Here is a 20106-nt window from a genome sequence, read left to right as displayed (position 1 = left end):
CAGGGGCTCCACAGTGGATCCCCAGTATTGCCATTCCAGCCTTCTGAGGTTTTCCAGGCAGCCCCAGCTGCTGCCACCTCACAGACAGGTTTCTGCCCTCCTGCTGCTCAAGCAGCTCAAGCCCAGGAAGGCAGTACAAAGGATTTCCTCTGAGAGAGAGTGTTACACCCTCTCCCTTTGGAAAAAGGTGTCAGGGCTGGGGAGGAGTAGCCTCCCCCAGCCTCTGGAAATGCTTTGATGGCCACAGATGGTGCCCTCCTTGCATAACCCAGTCTACACCGGTTCAGGGATCTCCCAGCCCTGCTCTGGCACGAAACTGGACAAAGGAAAGGGGAGTGACCACTCCCCTGACCTGCACCTCCCAGGGAAGGTGCCCAGAGCTCCTCCAGTGTGTCCCCGACCTCTGCCATCTTGGATTCAGAGGTGTGAGGGCACAATGGAGACCTCTGAGTGGCCAGTGCCAGCAGGTGACGTCAGAGACCCCTCCTGATAGGTCCTTACCTCACTAGGTGACCAATCCCCTTTCAGGGCTATTTAGGGTCTCTTCTCTGGGTGTTTCCTCAGATTCATTTTGCAAGACTCCGGCAGGAATCCTCTGCATCCTTTACTTCATCTTCTACCGACGGATCAATGGATGACCACTGCAGGAACTCTACAAACTGCAACAAAGAAGCAAAGATGACTTCTGTCACATTGTATCTTCAGCTCCTGCCACCCACTGCAACTGTTTCCAGGTTGTGCATCCTCTGAGGACTGCCTGTCTTCAGCCGGCACCAGAAGAACGAAGGAATCTCCTGTGGAGTGACGGAGTCTAGGAAAGTAGCCTCTTTCTAGCCTTGTTACCCCCACTTTTGGCCTGTTTGTGAGTGTGTGTCAGTGTGTTTTTACTGTGTCACAGGGATCCTGCTAGGTAGGACCCCAGTGCTCATAGATAAAACCTATATGTCAGTATGTTTTGCCTGTTTCACTGAGATTCTGCTAGCCACAACCCCAGTGCTCATAATGTAAACCCTATTTGTCCGTGTGTTTTGCCTGTCTCACTGGGACCCTGCGGGCCATTTCCCCAGACCTTGTGAGTGTGGGGACGCCATTACACGCGTGCACTACATATAGGTCAATACCTATATGTAGCTTCACAATGGTAACTCCGACTATGGCCATGTAACATGTCTAAGATCATGGAATTGTCCCCCCCATTCCAAATATGGTATTGGGGAGCCACTTCCATAGATCCTGGGGGCTCCAGTAACCACTCCCCTGTCCATCACCACCCCAGGGGTGGTGCCCAGAGCTCCTCCAGTGTGTCCCAGACTTCAGCCATCTTGCTTTGCAAGGTGTGGGGGCACTCTGGAGGGCTCTGATTGGCCAGTGCCAGCAGGTGACGTCAGAGACCCCTCCTGATAGGTCCATACCTGATAAGGTAGCCAATCACCCTCTCAGGGCTATTTAGGGTCTCTCCTGTGGGTTTCTCTGCAGATTCTACTTGCAATTTTCCAGCAGGAATCCTCTGCAACAACTACTTCATCCTCTGAACTTGGGCCGAACGCAGACTGCTCCAGGAACCGCTGTAACAGCAACAAAGTATCCAAAAGGGCTACTTTTCCTCTCTGCAACTTCAGCTCCAACCAGCAACTGGAACAGTTTCCACAGTGTGCACACTAAGGGGACTCCCTGTCTTCACTCTGCACCAGAAGGACAGACGAAATCTCCCGTGGGGTGACGGAGTCACTTCCCTGCTCTTGCAGGGACCTTCTAAGTCGACGACCGGTTCTCTTGGATTACTCTCCTAGCAACGAGCATGCTCCCTGGAACACAGGTTTTAGACTCCTTCGACACAGACTGTCCTAAGGTCCTGCTGTCCAAATTTGGTGGAGATAAGAGCTTGCCTTCCCCGTTTGTGACAGTACCCCTGTGCACTGCGTCATCTTCACCTCCTGAGGCTTCGGTGCACTATTTGCAAGAATCCTTCATGCACAGCCTGGCCCAGGTCCCCAACACTCTATCCTGCGATGCTCAACTCGCTGAGTTGACCTCCGGTGGCGTGGGACCTTCTTTTGTAGTGCTGCAACAACGGCAATTTGCACATTCTTTGTCCCCATGTCCTGGGACCTCCGTGGGTGCTGCCTGGTCATCTGTAGGTTCCCTCCAGTGTTGGGAGCCCCCTCTGCCTCCTCAGTCTGAGTTGAGGCCCCCAGGTCCCCCTGGGTCCAGGCAGCGCCACTTTGATGCAAAATGCAATTTTGCTTGGACCAAGGCTTGTTGGAGGAATCCAGTGCCGAAACTCGTCTGCATCCAACATCTTTTTGTAGGACATCCATTGCATCATACAGAAACCTGCAGCCATCTTCCTTTGGTGCATTTCTGCAGTCTTCGTCCAACTGGGGACTCTTCTTTTGCACCCTCTTCTAGGTTGCAGGGGCTCCTGTCATTCCTGGAACTTCTTCCGACTTCTGGACTTGGTCTCCTCTCTGTGCAGGTCTTCAGGTCGAAGAATCCACCATTTGTTGCTTGCAGTCTTGCTTGGTTCTTCCAATATTACTAATCAAGACTTGTAGTGTGTCCTAAGGAAACATGAAGCACTTTACTCCTACTTTCCTGGGCTATGGGGTGGGGAATTTTACTCCTCTTTGTGGTTTTCTTACTCTCTCAGTGATTCTCTATACACCTCACTTGTCTAGGGGGGAATTCGTGATTTGCATTCCACTTTCTTAGTATATGGTTTGTGTTGCCCCTAAACTTATTTTCTCCCATTGCATTCTATAGCATTTCCTATTGTTTGCACTATCTTATGTCTAATTACTTACCTAATTTTGGTGTCTAGTGTATATATTGTATATAATACTTACCTCCAGAAGAAGCATTGTCTCTAAGATATTTTTGTTACTGTGTCACCCAAATAAATACCTTTATTTTTGTAAAACTGAGTATTGTCTTTACTTGTGTATAAGTACTGTGTAACTATAAGTGGTATAGCAGGAGCTTTGCATGTCTCCTAGTTCAGCCTAAGCTGCTTTGCCATAGCTACCTTCTATCAGCCTAAGCTGCTAGAACACCTCTTCTACACTAATAAGGGATAACTGGACCTGGTGCAGAGTGTAAGTACCTTGAGTACCCACTACAAACCAGACCAACCTCCTGCAGTTACACAGTGAATGAATTAAAGTGCTGCAAGTTAGGGGCTCAGATTGTTGGTTCCATACCAGTCACTCGCAGCTGGGGGCATCAGGCTCAGCCTGCCAGCTTCTGCCTGGAGAACTCCTCACCAAAAATATGTTGTAAATAAGTGGATGTACCAGAGAAGTCCTGGCTGTGGGTGTAGTTTACTCAGCAGCATCCCTGGGCCCTGGAAGGTCAGCCCCACAACAGACTCCGGGTATTGTTGGGTTAACAAGTAGGGAGCACCCCAATTGTAAACTCATGGCTGCATCACACAGTCACCATTCAGTGCCAAGCTGACATCACCAAACCCCTTCACACGCGTTGGCTTCACTGCTTTGTAAACTAATCTGCAACTTGTGATCTGCAGCATACTGACCGGAGGTGACACCTGCCTTCCTAGGCCTTTCAGTTGTGTATATTGTATTACACCTTCTATAAAGCACCTTAAAGCAACAGGACATTGTAACGAAGCGCACATTGCTCTACTTGCTAAGGGCATGTCAAGTCTTAATTTATAAACACTACGTGAGCCCCCACCCACACTGCCCACCCTCCAAACCCTGCATGTGTGCCCCTTTGATGTCTCTGCTCCCTCCTCCCCTCTCTGGCTCCCACCGATGCCAGGGCACAACTCTCTGAGCATCCAGGAGACGGGACTCAATCCCCCTCACAGTCCTCCGCTCTCCAGCCAAGGCTTGTCTCTTCCCTCCATCCTTTAACTCCCCCGCCTCGTGACAACCCCCACCAGGGCACGAAGAGGCGCCTCCCTCAGGGACATCCTGTCCTCATGGCACATTAGCGGGCCTGTTAGAGCATGAAACGGGAACAAGCACTGGCAAACCCAAGAGGAGTGTGACAAGGCGTGCAAACACAGCCCGCGAAAGTGAACACTGGCTGCTATGCTGAGTCTTCCCCTGCTGAGGCCCCGTCCAGTGGTGAACACTTCCTTCTGTGCTGAACCATTCCCTGCTGTGGCCTCGTCCAGTGGTGAACACTGGCTGCTATGCTGCGCCTTCCCCTGCTGAGGCCTCTTCCAGTGGTGAACACTGGCTGCTATGCTGCGCCTTCCCCTGCTGAGGCCTCTTCCAGTGGTGAAGACTGGCTGCTGTGCTGAGCCTTCTCCTACTGAGGCCTCTTCCAGTGGTGAACACTTCCTTCTGTGCTGAACCATCCCCTGCTGAGGCCTCTTCCAGTGGTGAAGACTGGCTGCTGTGCCGAGCCTTCCCCTGCTGAGGCCTCTTCCAGTGATGAACACTGGCTGCTGTGCCGAGTCTTCTCCTACTGAGGCCTCTTCCAGTGATGAACACTGGCTGCTGTGCCGAGCCTTCCCCTGCTGAGGCCTCTTCCAGTGGTGAACACTGCCTGCTGTGCTGCGCCTTCCCCTGCTGAGGCCTCTTCCAGTGGTGAACACTGGCTGCTGTGCTGAGCCTTCCCCTGCTGAGGCCTCTTCCAGTGGTGAACACTGGCTGCTGTGCTGAGCCTTCCCCTGCTGAGGCCTCTTCCAGTGGTGAACACTGGCTGCTGCACAGAGCCTTCCCCTGCTGAGGCCTCTTCCAGTGGTGAACACTGGCTGCTGTGCCGAGCCTTCCCCTGTGTACTGCCATTTGATAAAGTTTTGTTTTGACCAATGACTTTGTGTTTCACCACTGCGCATATTAGTTGCTCAATGTTCACCAGTAGCACATGGTATGTTTTATTCAGTTGAGCTGCCTATTGGCTTTGACATGGCATTAGCCATTACTTTCTGTATTCAGTTGAGCCGCCTATGGGCTTTGACATTGCATTAGCCATTACATTCTGTATTCTGCCTATTGGCTTTGACATGCTGTATCCAGTTTAGCCGCCTATTGACTTTGACATGCTATTAGATATTCTGCCTATGGGCTTTGACATGATATTATATATTGCATTTTGTATTCAGCTTAACTGCCTATTGGCTTTGACATGATATTCAGCTCAGCTGCCTATTGGCTTTGACATGATATTATACATTGCATTTTATATTCAGCTCAGCTGCCTATGGGCTTTGACATGATATTATACATTGCATTTTGTATTCAGCTCAGCTGCCTATTGGCCTTGACATGACACTAGACATTGCATTTGATATTTAGGTTAGCTGCCTATTGCCTTTAACATGACATTGCATTTGATATTTAGGTTAGCTGCCCATTGCCTTTAACGTGGAGTTAGACATTGCAGTTGAGAATCCAAGCTGTATTTTTCCAAGCTGTGTTTTTGCACAAGATGAACCAAGATGTTTTTTTCTCACAGTAGACTAGACATGATAAGAGAGAGTACATGGGTGTTGTTTTTTCTTCGCTTGAGCTTGGGAACAGGAGTAGTCTTGGAGACCTGGCCAGTCTCCAAAAGGCTTGCTCAGTTTCCCAGGTCTGAGAGGAGGGGGCACACCTTTGTAACGAATGTAACAGGCTGCAGAGGGTCAGATTCGAATCTGCCGGACCTCGTGCTGGAGCTTGGCGCAGGCTGCCAGCAATCCCGTGTGGGTAGATGAATCTCTCTTTCTCGCGGCTGACAGGGGTCCTCAGCTTGCAGACCTTAGAAAGATGTAGCTGTAAATAGTTCCCACACGGTGAAGTATTTGTTTTGCTTTGCATTCAATATCTTATAAATATAACCTGCTGTGTATATTGCAAACTGATATATTTTGTTTGATTAACGCGGACTTGAAAGCTACTAATTCGTCATTCATAAATATTGTGGTTGGGGAAGAATTAACAACAATAAAAGTCTTCTTTGACCTCACAAGTGCATTTCTAGTGTGTTATGTTAGTGCTTAGAAACTAGATAAGAGGAAAGCACTACAATTGGTACCAGAAGTGGGGTCGGTCATTAAGAGGTGATTAAGAAGGGGTTTGACGAGTTAGTAGATTTCTAAGTGCACACTTTAAAAGTGTAATTGTTTTTTGTTGTTTGGAGAGTTACAGAAATTGTTTTTTTGTTGTTTGGAGAATCACAGTAGCACGGCAGACCATGTCATGTGTTGTTAAACTGCCTGATGGTGCTACGAAAAACTGTGAATTGTTTGTTGTTTGGAGAATCACAGTAGCACGGCAGACCATGTCATGTGTTGTTAAACTGCCTGATGGTGCTAAGAAAAACTGTGAATTGTTTTCTGTTTGGGGAATTACAGAAGAAAATGCATGTGTAGAAAACGTGTGTTTTGGAAGTAATGATGACAGAAAGGTCTGGATACCTTTATCTGCTTACAGAGAAATGCAGGAGAAATGTAGGAAGTTGGAACATGAAAATAGGAATTTACGTGAGCAAATTAGCCCGACTGAAAGTTATAAAAGGGCTGTTTTTGAAGAATCTTTCTTGTCCCATTCCAGTAATGAGGGGGTTAAGACAGCTCCGAGCTGCACTGAGTTTTCGTGTGAGCCAGGGTTTTTGGCAGACAAAATGCATTCCTTAACTGATAACACGGACGAGAGAGACCAGAATGTGATTTACGAGTTACCGTTGCAAAATGCCCAAGTAAAACGAAAGATTTTAGAGCAAGAGCCGACTTTCATTAGCTTGTTTGATTTTTGGAAAAAGAATAGCTCTCATTTGAGTGAAATCCTAACACTTTTGTATATGGTCACTGTGAAAAATTATATGCAGCTGCGCGCTTGTGATTTGGCAAATGAAATAATGCAGACTTTAGGTTTCTGCGCAGTGCAAGAAGGAAATACTTATGTATGTGTAATTCAAGAACAAGGAAAGAAAATAGTGCCCCTAGCTAGAATCATACAATGGATCTGGTACTTGCAAGACAGGGCTAGAGTACCACAGGTAAAAGAATTATCAATGAAGTTGTGTGCACCATTTGAATTCGTGTCCACTGAAGATAAAAAGCATGTTTGTTTTACTAATGATTCATTGACTGAAATGTTGTTTTCTGGCACAGTAGAAGGAACAGCGTTGTATAATGTGTGTCAGATTTTAAAGCAAGAGCTACGTGAGATGTGTCATTTTTACACTGATTTTTGGTTCTTTGATAATGTTTTAGCCACATGGCTTGTACCTAACTGGTTCAATTACCTTGCAGATGTTAATGAGAAAAATTCAGAGAGAGAAGTGTACACCCAGAACAATGCCTTAGTGGGGATGGCTAAGTGGGTGCCCCAGAAATGTGAACAGCTGAGAGAAAAAGCCACTTACAGGTGGGCAGAGATGAGAGAGATGCACATTCCCCTAGATTTGATAAAAACTGTGCAGCACGCACAAAAGCAATCTGTCATGCAAGCAGTCACAGAGCAGTTGGGGAGAGGAAAGTTACCAGAACAGAAATGGCAAATTGATCAGGTTTTAGGGAAAGTGATTGTTGCAAATTACCAAGGAAAAATCGAAATTATGCTGATACCTAGAAAAGAATCTGATTCATTCATACAAATTGGAGACAGAATGGCCCAACTTGACAAAAATGCAGTGAATGGAGGTTTGGTAAAGAAGGAGTCTGCCCCAGCCCTTCTGACAGTGCAAGAAAAGGGAAGCTGTGGCGCAGCAGATAAAAACCTCAGTGCTGATGTGTGGGCTGAAGCCCCAAGTGACCCTCCAGAACCTGCAGAAAATATAACAAAGGGCCCCAAAAACGTCCTGCTGATTATAAAACAGGGAAAGAAAGAGGAAGGGTGCAGTTTAAATGAAAAATGTTATTTGCAAGAAAAGTCATACTTGTTTCTTTTGCAGATCCTACCACGTTTCGCCACTGTCCCTGAGTGTGCTGTGTGGTCCCCCTTCCGGTGTGTGCGTGTGGGGTCGGGGAAGGGACCGAATCCCCAACCTGAACCTGGCTGAGTAAAGTGCCAGCACCATGGATCCATTTTGCGCAAACTGCGCCTTCAGTTCAAGTTCAACTTGTTTGATTGCATTCTTCCACCGGAACTAAGCTGTGTTTTTTTTTTTTCCCTTCTCGTATGGAACTCTGACTTTTGCTTACCTTCCAGCAAACCTTTCAGATGGACCGTGCCTCTTTACATGAGCAGAACTCATGCCACATCAAATTGCTAACACTGTTGAATTAGAGACTCATTCAGAGTATAAAAATTGCCCAGTCTTTTCTATGTAGATGTATCTGATGTGAAAGGTTATGAGATCAATGTGTTAATTCACTTCTATTGCTTTACAGGGATCGCTTTGCTGACTTGCTGATAATGTTTTTTTTTGTTTGTGCTGATGTTTTTTGTTTTTGTTTGAAACAGGAGATATGTGAAACAAAAATTCATTGGTCAAAGGGCGGAATGTACTGCCATTTGATAAAGTTTTGTTTTGACCAATGATTTTGTGTTTCACCACTGCGCATATTAGTTGCTCAATGTTCACCAGTAGCACATGGTATGTTTTGTTCAGTTGAGCTGCCTATTGGCTTTGACATGGCATTAGCCATTACTTTCTGTATTCAGTTGAGCCGCCTATGGGCTTTGACATTGCATTAGCCATTACATTCTGTATTCTGCCTATTGGCTTTGACATGCTGTATCCAGTCTAGCCGCCTATTGACTTTGACATGCTATTAGATATTCTGCCTATGGGCTTTGACATGATATTATATATTGCATTTTGTATTCAGCTTAACTGCCTATTGGCTTTGACATGATATTCAGCTCAGCTGCCTATTGGCTTTGACATGATATTATACATTGCATTTTATATTCAGCTCAGCTGCCTATGGGCTTTGACATGATATTATACATTGCATTTTGTATTCAGCTCAGCTGCCTATTGGCCTTGACATGACACTAGACATTGCATTTGATATTTAGGTTAGCTGCCTATTGCCTTTAACATGACATTGCATTTGATATTTAGGTTAGCTGCCCATTGCCTTTAACGTGGAGTTAGACATTGCAGTTGAGAATCCAAGCTGTATTTTTCCAAGCTGTGTTTTTGCACAAGATGAACCAAGATGTTTTTTTCTCACAGTAGACTAGACATGATAAGAGAGAGTACATGGGTGTTGTTTTTTCTTCGCTTGAGCTTGGGAACAGGAGTAGTCTTGGAGACCTGGCCAGTCTCCAAAAGGCTTGCTCAGTTTCCCAGGTCTGAGAGGAGGGGGCACACCTTTGTAACGAATGTAACAGGCTGCAGAGGGTCAGATTCGAATCTGCCGGACCTCGTGCTGGAGCTTGGCGCCAGCTGCCAGCAATCCCGTGTGGGTAGATGAATCTCTCTTTCTCGCGGCTGACAGGGGTCATCAGCTTGCAGACCTTAGAAAGATGAAGCTGTAGATAGTTCCCACACGGTGAAGTATTTGTTTTGCTTTGCATTCAATATCTTATAAATATAACCTGCTGTGTATATTGCAAACTGATATATTTTGTTTGATTAACGCGGACTTGAAAGCTACTAATTCGTCATTCATAAATATTGTGGTTGGGGAAGAATTAACAACAATAAAAGTCTTCTTTGACCTCACAAGTGCATTTCTAGTGTGTTATGTTAGTGCTTAGAAACTAGATAAGAGGAAAGCACTACACCCTGCTGAGGCCTCTTCCAGTGGTGAACACTGGCTGCTATGCTGCGCCTTCCCCTGCTGAGGCCTCTTCCAGTGGTGAACACTTGCTGCTGTGGTGAACCTTCCTCTGCTGAGGCCTCTTCCAGTGGTGAACACTGCCTGCTGTGCAGAGCCTTCCCCTGCTGAGGCATCTTCCAGTGATGAACACTTGCTGCTGCACAGAGCCTTCCCCTGCTGAGAGCTCTTCCAGTGGTGCACACTTCCCGCTGTGCTGAGCCTTCCCTGCTGAGGCCTCTTCCAGTGGTGAACACTGGCTGCTATGCTGAGTCTTCCCCTGCTGAGGCCCTGTCCAGTGGTGAACACTGGCTGCTGTGGTGAACCTTTCTCTGCTGAGGCGTCTTCCAGTGGTGAACACTTCCCGCTGTGCTGAGCCTTCCCCTGCTGAGGCCTCTTCCAGTGGTGAAGACTGGCTGCTGTACTGAGCCTTCCCCTGCTGAGGCCTCTTCCAGTGGTGAACACTGGCTGCTATGCTGAGTCTTCCCCTGCTGAGGCCCCGTCCAGTGGTGGACACTGGCTGCTGTGCTGAGTCTTCCGCTGCTGAGGCCTCTTCCAGTGGTGAACACTGGCTGCTATGCTGAGTCTTCCGCTGCTGAGGCCTCTTCCAGTGGTGAACACTGGCTGCTGTGCTGAACCATTCCCTGCTGTGGCCTCGTCCAGTGGTGAACACTGGCTGCTATGCTGAGTCTTCCGCTGCTGAAACCTCTTCCAGTGGTGAACACTGGCTGCTATGCTGAGTCTTCCGCTGCTGAGGCCTCTTCCAGTGGTGAAGACTGGCTGCTGTGCTGAGCCTTCTCCTACTGAGGCCTCTTCCAGTGGTGAACACTTCCTTCTGTGCTGAACCATTCCCTGCTGTGGCCTCTTCCAGTGGTGAAAACTGGCTGCTATGCTGCGCCTTCCCCTGCTGAGGCCTCTTCCAGTGGTGAACCCTTGCTGCTGTGGTGAACCTTCCTCTGCTGAGGCCTCTTCCAGTGGTGAACACTGCCTGCTGTGCAGAGCCTTCCCCTGCTGAAGCCTCTTCCAGTGGTGAACTCTGGCTGCTATGCTGCGCCTTCCCCTGCTGAGGCCTCTTCCAGTGGTGAACACTTGCTGCTGTGGTGAACCTTCCTCTGCTGAGGCCTCTTCCAGTGGTGAACACTGCCTGCTGGGCAGAGCCTTCCCCTGCTGAGGCATCTTCCAGTGATGAACACTTGCTGCTGCACAGAGCCTTCCCCTGCTGAGGCCTCTTCCAGTGATGAACACTTCCCGCTGTGCTGAGCCTTCCCTGCTGAGGCCTCTTCCAGTGGTGAACACTGGCTGCTATGCTGAGTCTTCCCCTGCTGAGGCCCTGTCCAGTGGTGAACACTGGCTGCTGTGGTGAACCTTTCTCTGCTGAGGCGTCTTCCAGTGGTGAACACTTCCCGCTGTGCTGAGCCTTCCCCTGCTGAGGCCTCTTCCAGTGGTGAAGACTGGCTGCTGTCCTGAGCCTTCCCCTGCTGAGGCCTCTTCCAGTGGTGAACACTGGCTGCTATGCTGAGTCTTCCCCTGCTGAGGCCCCGTCCAGTGGTGGACACTGACTGCTGTGCTGAGACTTCCCCTGCTGAGGCCTCTTCCAGTGGTGAACACTTGCTGCTATGCTGAGTCTTCCGCTGCTGAGGCCTCTTCCAGTGGTGAACACTGTCTGCTATGCTGAGTCTTCCCCTGCTGAGGCCCTGTCCAGTGGTGAACACTGGCTGCTGTGGTGAACCTTTCTCTGCTGAGGCGTCTTCCAGTGGTGAACACTTCCCGCTGTGCTGAGCCTTCCCCTGCTGAGGCCTCTTCCAGTGGTGAAGACTAGCTGCTGTACTGAGCCTTCCCCTGCTGAGGCCTCTTCCAGTGGTGAACACTGGCTGCTATGCTGAGTCTTCCCCTGCTGAGGCCCCGTCCAGTGGTGGACACTGACTGCTGTGCTGAGTCTTCCCCTGCTGAGGCCTCTTCCAGTGGTGAACACTGGCTGCTATGCTGAGTCTTCCGCTGCTGAGGCCTCTTCCAGTGGTGAACACTGGCTGCTATGCTGAGTGTTCCGCTGCTGAGGCCTCTTCCAGTGATGAACACTGGCTGCTGTGCTGAACCATTCCCTGCTGTGGCCTCGTCCAGTGGTGAATACTGGCTGCTATGCTGAGTCTTCCGCTGCTGAGGCCTCTTCCAGTGGTGAACACTGGCTGCTATGCTGAGTCTTCCGCTGCTGAGGCCTCTTCCAGTGGTGAACACTGGCTGCTGTGCTGAACCATTCCCTGCTGTGGCCTCGTCCAGTGGTGAACACTTGCTGCTGTGCTGAGCCTTCCCCTGCTGAGAGCTCTTCCAGTGGTGAACACTAGCTGCTATGCTGAGTCTTCCGCTGCTGAGGCCTCTTCCAGTGGTGAACACTGCTTGCTGTGCAGAGCCTTCCCCTGCTGAGGCCTCGTCCAGTGGTGAACACTTCCTTCTGTGCTGAACCATTCCCTGCTGTGGCCTCGTCCAGTGGTGAACACTTGCTGCTGTGCTGAGTCTTCCGCTGCTGTATCCTCTTCCAGTGGTGAACACTGGCTGCTATGCTGAGCCTTCCCCTGCTGAGGCCCTGTCCAGTGGTGAACACTGGCTGCTATGCTGAGCCTTCCCCTGCTGAGGCCTCTTCCAGTGGTGAACACTGCCTGCTGTGCTGAACCATTCCCTGCTGTGGCCTCGTCCTGTGGTGAACACTTGCTGCTATGCTGAGTCTTCCTCTGCTGATGCCTCTTCCAGTGGTGAACACTGGCTGCTATGCTGAGCCTTCCCCTGCTGAGGCCTCCTCCAGTGGTGAACACTGGCTGCTATGCTGAGCCTTCCCCTGCTGAGGCCTCTTCCAGTGGTGAACACTGGCTGCTGTGGTGAACCTTCCTCTGCTGATGCCTCTTCCAGTGGTGAACACTTCCTGCTATGCTGAGCCTTCCCCTGCTGAGGCCTCCTCCAGTGGTGAACACTGGCTGCTATGCTGAGCCTTCCCCTGCTGAGGCCTCTTCCAGTGGTGAACACTGGCTGCTGTGCCAAGCCTTCCCCTGCTGAGGCCTCTTCCAGTGATGAACACTGGCTGCTGTGCCGAGCCTTCCCCTGCTGAGGCCTCTTCCAGTGGTGAACACTGCCTGCTGTGCTGCGCCTTCCCCTGCTGAGGCCTCTTCCAGTGGTGAACACTGCCTGCTGTGCTGCGCCTTCCCCTGCTGAGGCCTCTTCCAGTGGTGAACACTGGCTGCTGTGCTGAGCCTTCCCCTGCTGAGGCCTCTTCCAGTGGTGAACACTGGCTGCTGCACAGAGCCTTCCCCTGCTGAGGCCTCTTCCAGTGGTGAACACTGGCTGCTGTGCCGAGCCTTCCCCTGCTGAGGCCTCTTCCAGTGGTGAACACTGGCTGCTATGCTGCGCCTTCCCCTGCTGAGGCCTCTTCCAGTGGTGAACACTTGCTGCTGTGGTGAACCTTCCTCTGCTGAGGCCTCTTCCAGTGGTGAACACTGCCTGCTGTGCAGAGCCTTCCCCTGCTGAGGCATCTTCCAGTGATGAACACTTGTTGCTGCACAGAGCCTTCCCCTGCTGAGAGCTCTTCCAGTGGTGCACACTTCCCGCTGTGCTGAGCCTTCCCCTGCTGAGGCCTCTTCCAGTGATGAACATTGGCTGCTATGCTGAGTCTTCCCCTGCTGAGGCCCTGTCCAGTGGTGAACACTGGCTGCTGTGGTGAACCTTTCTCTGCTGAGGCGTCTTCCAGTGGTGAACACTTCCCGCTGTGCTGAGCCTTCCCCTGCTGAGGCCTCTTCCAGTGGTGAAGACTGGCTGCTGTACTGAGCCTTCCCCTGCTGAGGCCTCTTCCAGTGGTGAACACTGGCTGCTATGCTGAGTCTTCCCCTGCTGAGGCCCCGTCCGGTGGTGGACACTGGCTGCTGTGCTGAGTCTTCCCCTGTTGAGGCCTCTTCCAGTGGTGAACACAGGCTGCTATGCTGAGTCTTCCGCTGCTGAGGCCTCTTCCAGTGGTGAACACTGGCTGCTATGCTGAGTCTTCCGCTGCTGAGGCCTCTTCCAGTGGTGAACACTGGCTGCTGTGCTGAACCATTCCCTGCTGTGGCCTCGTCCAGTGGTGAACACTGGCTGCTATGCTGAGTCTTCCGCTGCTGAGGCCTCTTCCAGTGGTGAACACTGGCTGCTATGCTGAGTCTTCCGCTGCTGAGGCCTCTTCCAGTGGTGAAGACTGGCTGCTGTGCTGAGCCTTCTCCTACTGAGGCCTCTTCCAGTGGTGAACACTGGCTGCTATGCTGAGTCTTCCGCTGCTGAGGCCTCTTCCAGTGGTGAAGACTGGCTGCTGTGCTGAGCCTTCTCCTACTGAGGCCTCTTCCAGTGGTGAACACTTCCTTCTGTGCTGAACCATTCCCTGCTGTGGCCTCTTCCAGTGGTGAACACTGGCTGCTATGCTGCGCCTTCCCCTGCTGAGGCCTCTTCCAGTGGTGAACACTTGCTGCTGTGGTGAACCTTCCTCTGCTGAGGCCTCTTCCAGTGGTGAACACTTCCTGCTGTGCAGAGCCTTTCCCTGCTGAAGCCTCTTCCAGTGGTGAACTCTGGCTGCTATGCTGCGCCTTCCCCTGCTGAGGCCTCTTCCAGTGGTGAACACTTGCTGCTGTGGTGAACCTTCCTCTGCTGAGGCCTCTTCCAGTGGTGAACACTGCCTGCTGTGCAGAGCCTTCCCCTGCTGAGGCATCTTCCAGTGATGAACACTTGCTGCTGCACAAAGCCTTCCCCTGCTGAGGCCTCTTCCAGTGATGAACACTTCCCGCTGTGATGAGCCTTCCCCTGCTGAGGCCTCTTCCAGTGGTGAACACTGGCTGTTATGCTGAGTCTTCCCCTGCTGAGGCCCTGTCCAGTGGTGAACACTGGCTGCTGTGGTGAACATTTCTCTGCTGAGGCGTCTTCCAGTGGTGAACACTTCCCGCTGTGCTGAGCCTTCCCCTGCTGAGGCCTCTTCCAGTGGTGAAGACTGGCTGCTGTACTGAGCCTTCCCCTGCTGAGGCCTCTTCCAGTGGTGAACACTGGCTGCTATGCTGAGTCTTCCCCTGCTGAGGCCCCGTCCAGTGGTGGACACTGACTGCTGTGCTGAATCTTCCCCTGCTGAGGCCTCTTCCAGTGGTGAACACCGGCTGCTATGCTGAATCTTCCGCTGCTGAGGCCTCTTCCAGTGGTGAACACTGGCTGCTATGCTGAGTCTTCCCCTGCTGAGGCCCTGTCCAGTGGTGAACACTGGCTGCTGTGGTGAACCTTTCTCTGCTGAGGCGTCTTCCAGTGGTGAACACTTCCCGCTGTGCTGAGCCTTCCCCTGCTGAGGCCTCTTCCAGTGGTGAAGACTGGCTGCTGTACTGAGCCTTCCCCTGCTGAGGCCTCTTCCAGTGGTGAACACTGGCTGCTATGCTGAGTCTTCCCCTGCTGAGGCCCCGTCCAGTGGTGGACACTGACTGCTGTGCTGAGTCTTCCCCTGCTGAGGCCTCTTCCAGTGGTGAACACTGGCTGCTATGCTGAGTCTTCCGCTGCTGAGGCCTCTTCCAGTGGTGAACACTGGCTGCTATGCTGAGTCTTCCGCTGCTGAGGCCTCTTCCAGTGGTGAACACTGGCTGCTGTGCTGAACCATTCCCTGCTGTGGCCTCGTCCAGTGGTGAACACTGGCTGCTATGCTGAGTCTTCCGCTGCTGAGGCCTCTTCCAGTGGTGAACACTGGCTGCTATGCTGAGTCTTCCGCTGCTGAGGCCTCTTCCAGTGGTGAACACTGGCTGCTGTGCTGAACCATTCCCTGCTGTGGCCTCGTCCAGTGGTGAACACTTGCTGCTGTGCTGAGCCTTCCCCTGCTGAGAGCTCTTCCAGTGGTGAACACTAGCTGCTATGCTGAGTCTTCCGCTGCTGAGGCCTCTTCCAGTGGTGAACACTGCTTGCTGTGCAGAGCCTTCCCCTGCTGAGGCCTCGTCCAGTGGTGAACACTTCCTTCTGTGCTGAACCATTCCCTGCTGTGGCCTCGTCCAGTGGTGAACACTTGCTGCTGTGCTGAGTCTTCCGCTGCTGAGGCCTCTTCCAGTGGTGAACACTGGCTGCTATGCTGAGCCTTCCCCTGCTGAGGCCCTGTCCAGTGGTGAACACTGGCTGCTATGCTGAGCCTTCCCCTGCTGAGGCCTCTTCCAGTGGTGAACACTGCCTGCTGTGCTGAACCATTCCCTGCTGTGGCCTCGTCCAGTGGTGAACACTTGCTGCTATGCTGAGTCTTCCTCTGCTGATGCCTCTTCCAGTGGTGAACACTGGCTGCTATGCTGAGCCTTCCCCTGCTGAGGCCTCCTCCAGTGGTGAACACTGGCTGCTATGCTGAGCCTTCCCCTGCTGAGGCCTCTTCCAGTGGTGAACACTGGCTGCTGCGGTGAACCTTCCTCTGCTGATGCCTCTTCCAGTGGTGAACACTTCCTGCTGTGCTGATCCTTCCCCTGCTGAGGCCTCTTCCAGTGGTGAACACTTGCTGCTGCACAGAGCCTTCCCCTGCTGAAGCCTCGTCCAGTGGTGAACACTTGCTGCTGTGCTGAGCCTTCCCCTGCTGAGGCCTCTTCCAGTGGTGAACACTTCCTTATGTGCTGAACCATTCCCTGCTGTGGCCTCGTCCACTGGTGAACACTGGCTGCTATGCTGAGTCTTCCCCTGATGAGGCCTCGTCCACTGGTGAACACTGGCTGCTATGCTGAGCCTTCCTCTGCTGAGGCCTCTTCCAGTGGTGAACACTTCCTTCTGTGCTGAGCCTTCCCCTGCTGAGACCTCTTTCAGTGGTGAACACTGGCTGCTGTGGTGAACCTTCCTCTGCTGAGGCCTCTTCCAGTGGTGAACACTGGCTGTTATGCTGAGTCTTCCCCTGCTGAGGCCTCTTCCAGTGGTGAACACTGGCTGCTATGCTGAGCCTTCCCCTGCTGAGGCCTCTTCCAGTGGTGAACACTTCCTTCTGTGCTGCGCCTTCCCCTGCTGAGGCCTCTTCCAGTGGTGAACACTTGCTGCTGTGGTGAACCTTCCTCTGCTGAGGCCTCTTCCAGTGGTGAACACTGCCTGCTGTGCAGAGCCTTCACCTGCTGAGGCCTCTTCCAGTGATGAACACTTGCTGCTGCACAGAGCCTTCCCCTGCTGAGGCCTCTTCCAGTGGTGAACACTGGCTGCTATGCTGAGTCTTCCCCTGCTGAGGCCCCGTCCAGTGGTGGACACTGACTGCTGTGCTGAGTCTTCCCCTGCTGAGGCCCTGTCCAGTGGTGAACACTGGCTGCTGTGGTGAACCTTTCTCTGCTGAGGCGTCTTCCAGTGGTGAACACTTCCCGCTGTGCTGAGCCTTCCCCTGCTGAGGCCTCTTCCAGTGGTGAAGACTGGCTGCTGTACTGAGCCTTCCCCTGCTGAGGCCTCTTCCAGTGGTGAACACTGGCTGCTATGCTGAGTCTTCCCCTGCTGAGGCCCCGTCCAGTGGTGGACACTGACTGCTGTGCTGAGTCTTCCCCTGCTGAGGCCTCTTCCAGTGGTGAACACTGGCTGCTATGCTGAGTCTTCCGCTGCTGAGGCCTCTTCCAGTGGTGAACACTGGCTGCTATGCTGAGTCTTCCGCTGCTGAGGCCTCTTCCAGTGGTGAACACTGGCTGCTGTGCTGAACCATTCCCTGCTGTGGCCTCGTCCAGTGGTGAACACTTGCTGCTGTGCTGAGCCTTCCCCTGCTGAGAGCTCTTCCAGTGGTGAACACTAGCTGCTATGCTGAGTCTTCCGCTGCTGAGGCCTCTTCCAGTGGTGAACACTGCTTGCTGTGCAGAGCCTTCCCCTGCTGAGGCCTCGTCCAGTGGTGAACACTTCCTTCTGTGCTGAACCATTCCCTGCTGTGGCCTCGTCCAGTGGTGAACACTTGCTGCTGTGCTGAGTCTTCCGCTGCTGAGGCCTCTTCCAGTGGTGAACACTGGCTGCTATGCTGAGCCTTCCCCTGCTGAGGCCCTGTCCAGTGGTGAACACTGGCTGCTATGCTGAGCCTTCCCCTGCTGAGGCCTCTTCCAGTGGTGAACACTGCCTGCTGTGCTGAACCATTCCCTGCTGTGGCCTCGTCCAGTGGTGAACACTTGCTGCTATGCTGAGTCTTCCTCTGCTGATGCCTCTTCCAGTGGTGAACACTGGCTGCTATGCTGAGCCTTCCCCTGCTGAGGCCTCCTCCAGTGGTGAACACTGGCTGCTATGCTGAGCCTTCCCCTGCTGAGGCCTCTTCCAGTGGTGAACACTGGCTGCTGCGGTGAACCTTCCTCTGCTGATGCCTCTTCCAGTGGTGAACACTTCCTGCTGTGCTGAGCCTTCCCCTGCTGAGGCCTCTTCCAGTGGTGAACACTTGCTGCTGCACAGAGCCTTCCCCTGCTGAAGCCTCGTCCAGTGGTGAACACTTGCTGCTGTGCTGAGCCTTCCCCTGCTGAGGCCTCTTCCAGTGGTGAACACTTCCTTATGTGCTGAACCATTCCCTGCTGTGGCCTCGTCCACTGGTGAACACTGGCTGCTATGCTGAGTCTTCCCCTGATGAGGCCTCGTCCACTGGTGAACACTGGCTGCTATGCTGAGCCTTCCTCTGCTGAGGCCTCTTCCAGTGGTGAACACTTCCTTCTGTGCTGAGCCTTCCCCTGCTGAGACCTCTTTCAGTGGTGAACACTGGCTGCTGTGGTGAACCTTCCTCTGCTGAGGCCTCTTCCAGTGGTGAACACTGGCTGTTATGCTGAGTCTTCCCCTGCTGAGGCCTCTTCCAGTGTTGAACACTGGCTGCTATGCTGAGCCTTCCCCTGCTGAGGCCTCTTCCAGTGGTGAACACTTCCTTCTGTGCTGCGCCTTCCCCTGCTGAGGCCTCTTCCAGTGGTGAACACTTGCTGCTGTGGTGAACCTTCCTCTGCTGAGGCCTCTTCCAGTGGTGAACACTGCCTGCTGTGCAGAGCCTTCACCTGCTGAGGCCTCTTCCAGTGATGAACACTTGCTGCTGCACAGAGCCTTCCCCTGCTGAGGCCTCTTCCAGTGGTGAACACTTGCTGCTGTGCTGAGCCTTCCCCTGCTGAGGCCTCTTCCAGTGGTGAACACTGGCTGCTGTGCACTGACTGCTGAGTCTTTCCTGCTGAGGCCTCTTCCAGTGGTGAACACTACCTGCTGTGCACAGCCTTCCCCTGCTGAGGCCTCCTCCAGTGGTGAACTTGTGCTGCTCTGTTTAGCCTTCCTCTGCTGGGGCCTCTTCCAGTGGTGAACACTGGCTGCTGTGCTGAGCCTTCCCCTGCTGAGGCCTCTTCCAGTGGTGAACACTTGCTGCTGTGCTAAGCCTTCTCCTGCTGAGGCCTCTTCCAGTGGTGAACAAGGGCTGCTGTGCTGAGCCTTCCTCTGCTGAGACTTCTTCCAGTGGTGAACACTGGCTGCTGTGCTAGCCTTCCTCTGCTGAGGCCTCTTCCAGTGATGAACACTTCCTGCTGTGCTGAGCCTTCCCCTGCTGAGGCCTCTTCCAGTGGTGAACACTTGCTGATCTGCTGAGCCTTACGCTGCTGAGGCCTCCTCCAGTGGTGAACACTGCCTGCTGTGCTGAGCCTTCCCCTGCTGAGAGCTCTTCCAGTGGTGAACACTAGCTGCTGTGCTGAGCCTTCCCCTGCTGAGGCCTCTTCCAGTGGTGAAGACTGGCTGCTGTGCTGAGCCTTCTCCTACTGAGGCCTCTTCCAGTGGTGAACACTGCCTGCTTTGCAGAGCCTTTCTCTGCTGAGGCGTCTTCCAGTGGTGAACACTGGGTGCTGTGGTGAACCTTCCTCTGCTGAGGCCTCTTCAAGTGGTGAACACTGCCTGCTGTGCAGAGCCTTCCCCTGCTGTGGCCTCTTCCAGTGATGAACACTTGCTGCTGCACAGAGCCTTCCTCTGCTGAGGCCTCTTCCAGTGATGAACACTTCCCGCTGTGCTGAGCCTTCCCCTGCTGAGCCCTCTTCCAGTGGTGAACACTTGCTGCTGTGCTGAGCCTTCCCCTGCTGAGGCCTCTTCCAGTGGTGAACACTGTCTGCTGTGCACTGACTGCTGAGTCTTTCCTGCTGAGGCCTCTTCCAGTGGTGAACACTGCCTGCTGTGCACAGCCTTCCCCTGCTGAGGCCTCCTCCAGTGGTGAACATGTGCTGCTCTGTTGAGCCTTCCTCTGCTGGGGCCTCTTCCAGTGGTGAACACTGACTGCTGTGCACTGACTGCTGAGTCTTTCCTGCTGAGGCCTCTTCCAGTGGTGGACACTGGCTGCTGTGCTAAGCCTTCCCCTGCTGAGGCCTCTTCCAGTGGTGAACAAGGGCTGCTGTGCTGAGCCTTCCTCTGCTGAGACTTCTTCCAGTGGTGAACACTGACTGCTGTGCAGAGCCTTCCCCTGCTGAGGCCTCTTCCAATGGTGAACACTTGCTGATCTGCTG

Source organism: Pleurodeles waltl, chromosome 5, assembly GCF_031143425.1.
Source record: "Pleurodeles waltl isolate 20211129_DDA chromosome 5, aPleWal1.hap1.20221129, whole genome shotgun sequence".
NCBI classification, from domain to species: Eukaryota; Metazoa; Chordata; class Amphibia; order Caudata; family Salamandridae; genus Pleurodeles; species Pleurodeles waltl.
The sequence above is the reverse complement of the archived record's forward strand: the minus strand, read 5'-3'. Positions refer to the sequence as shown.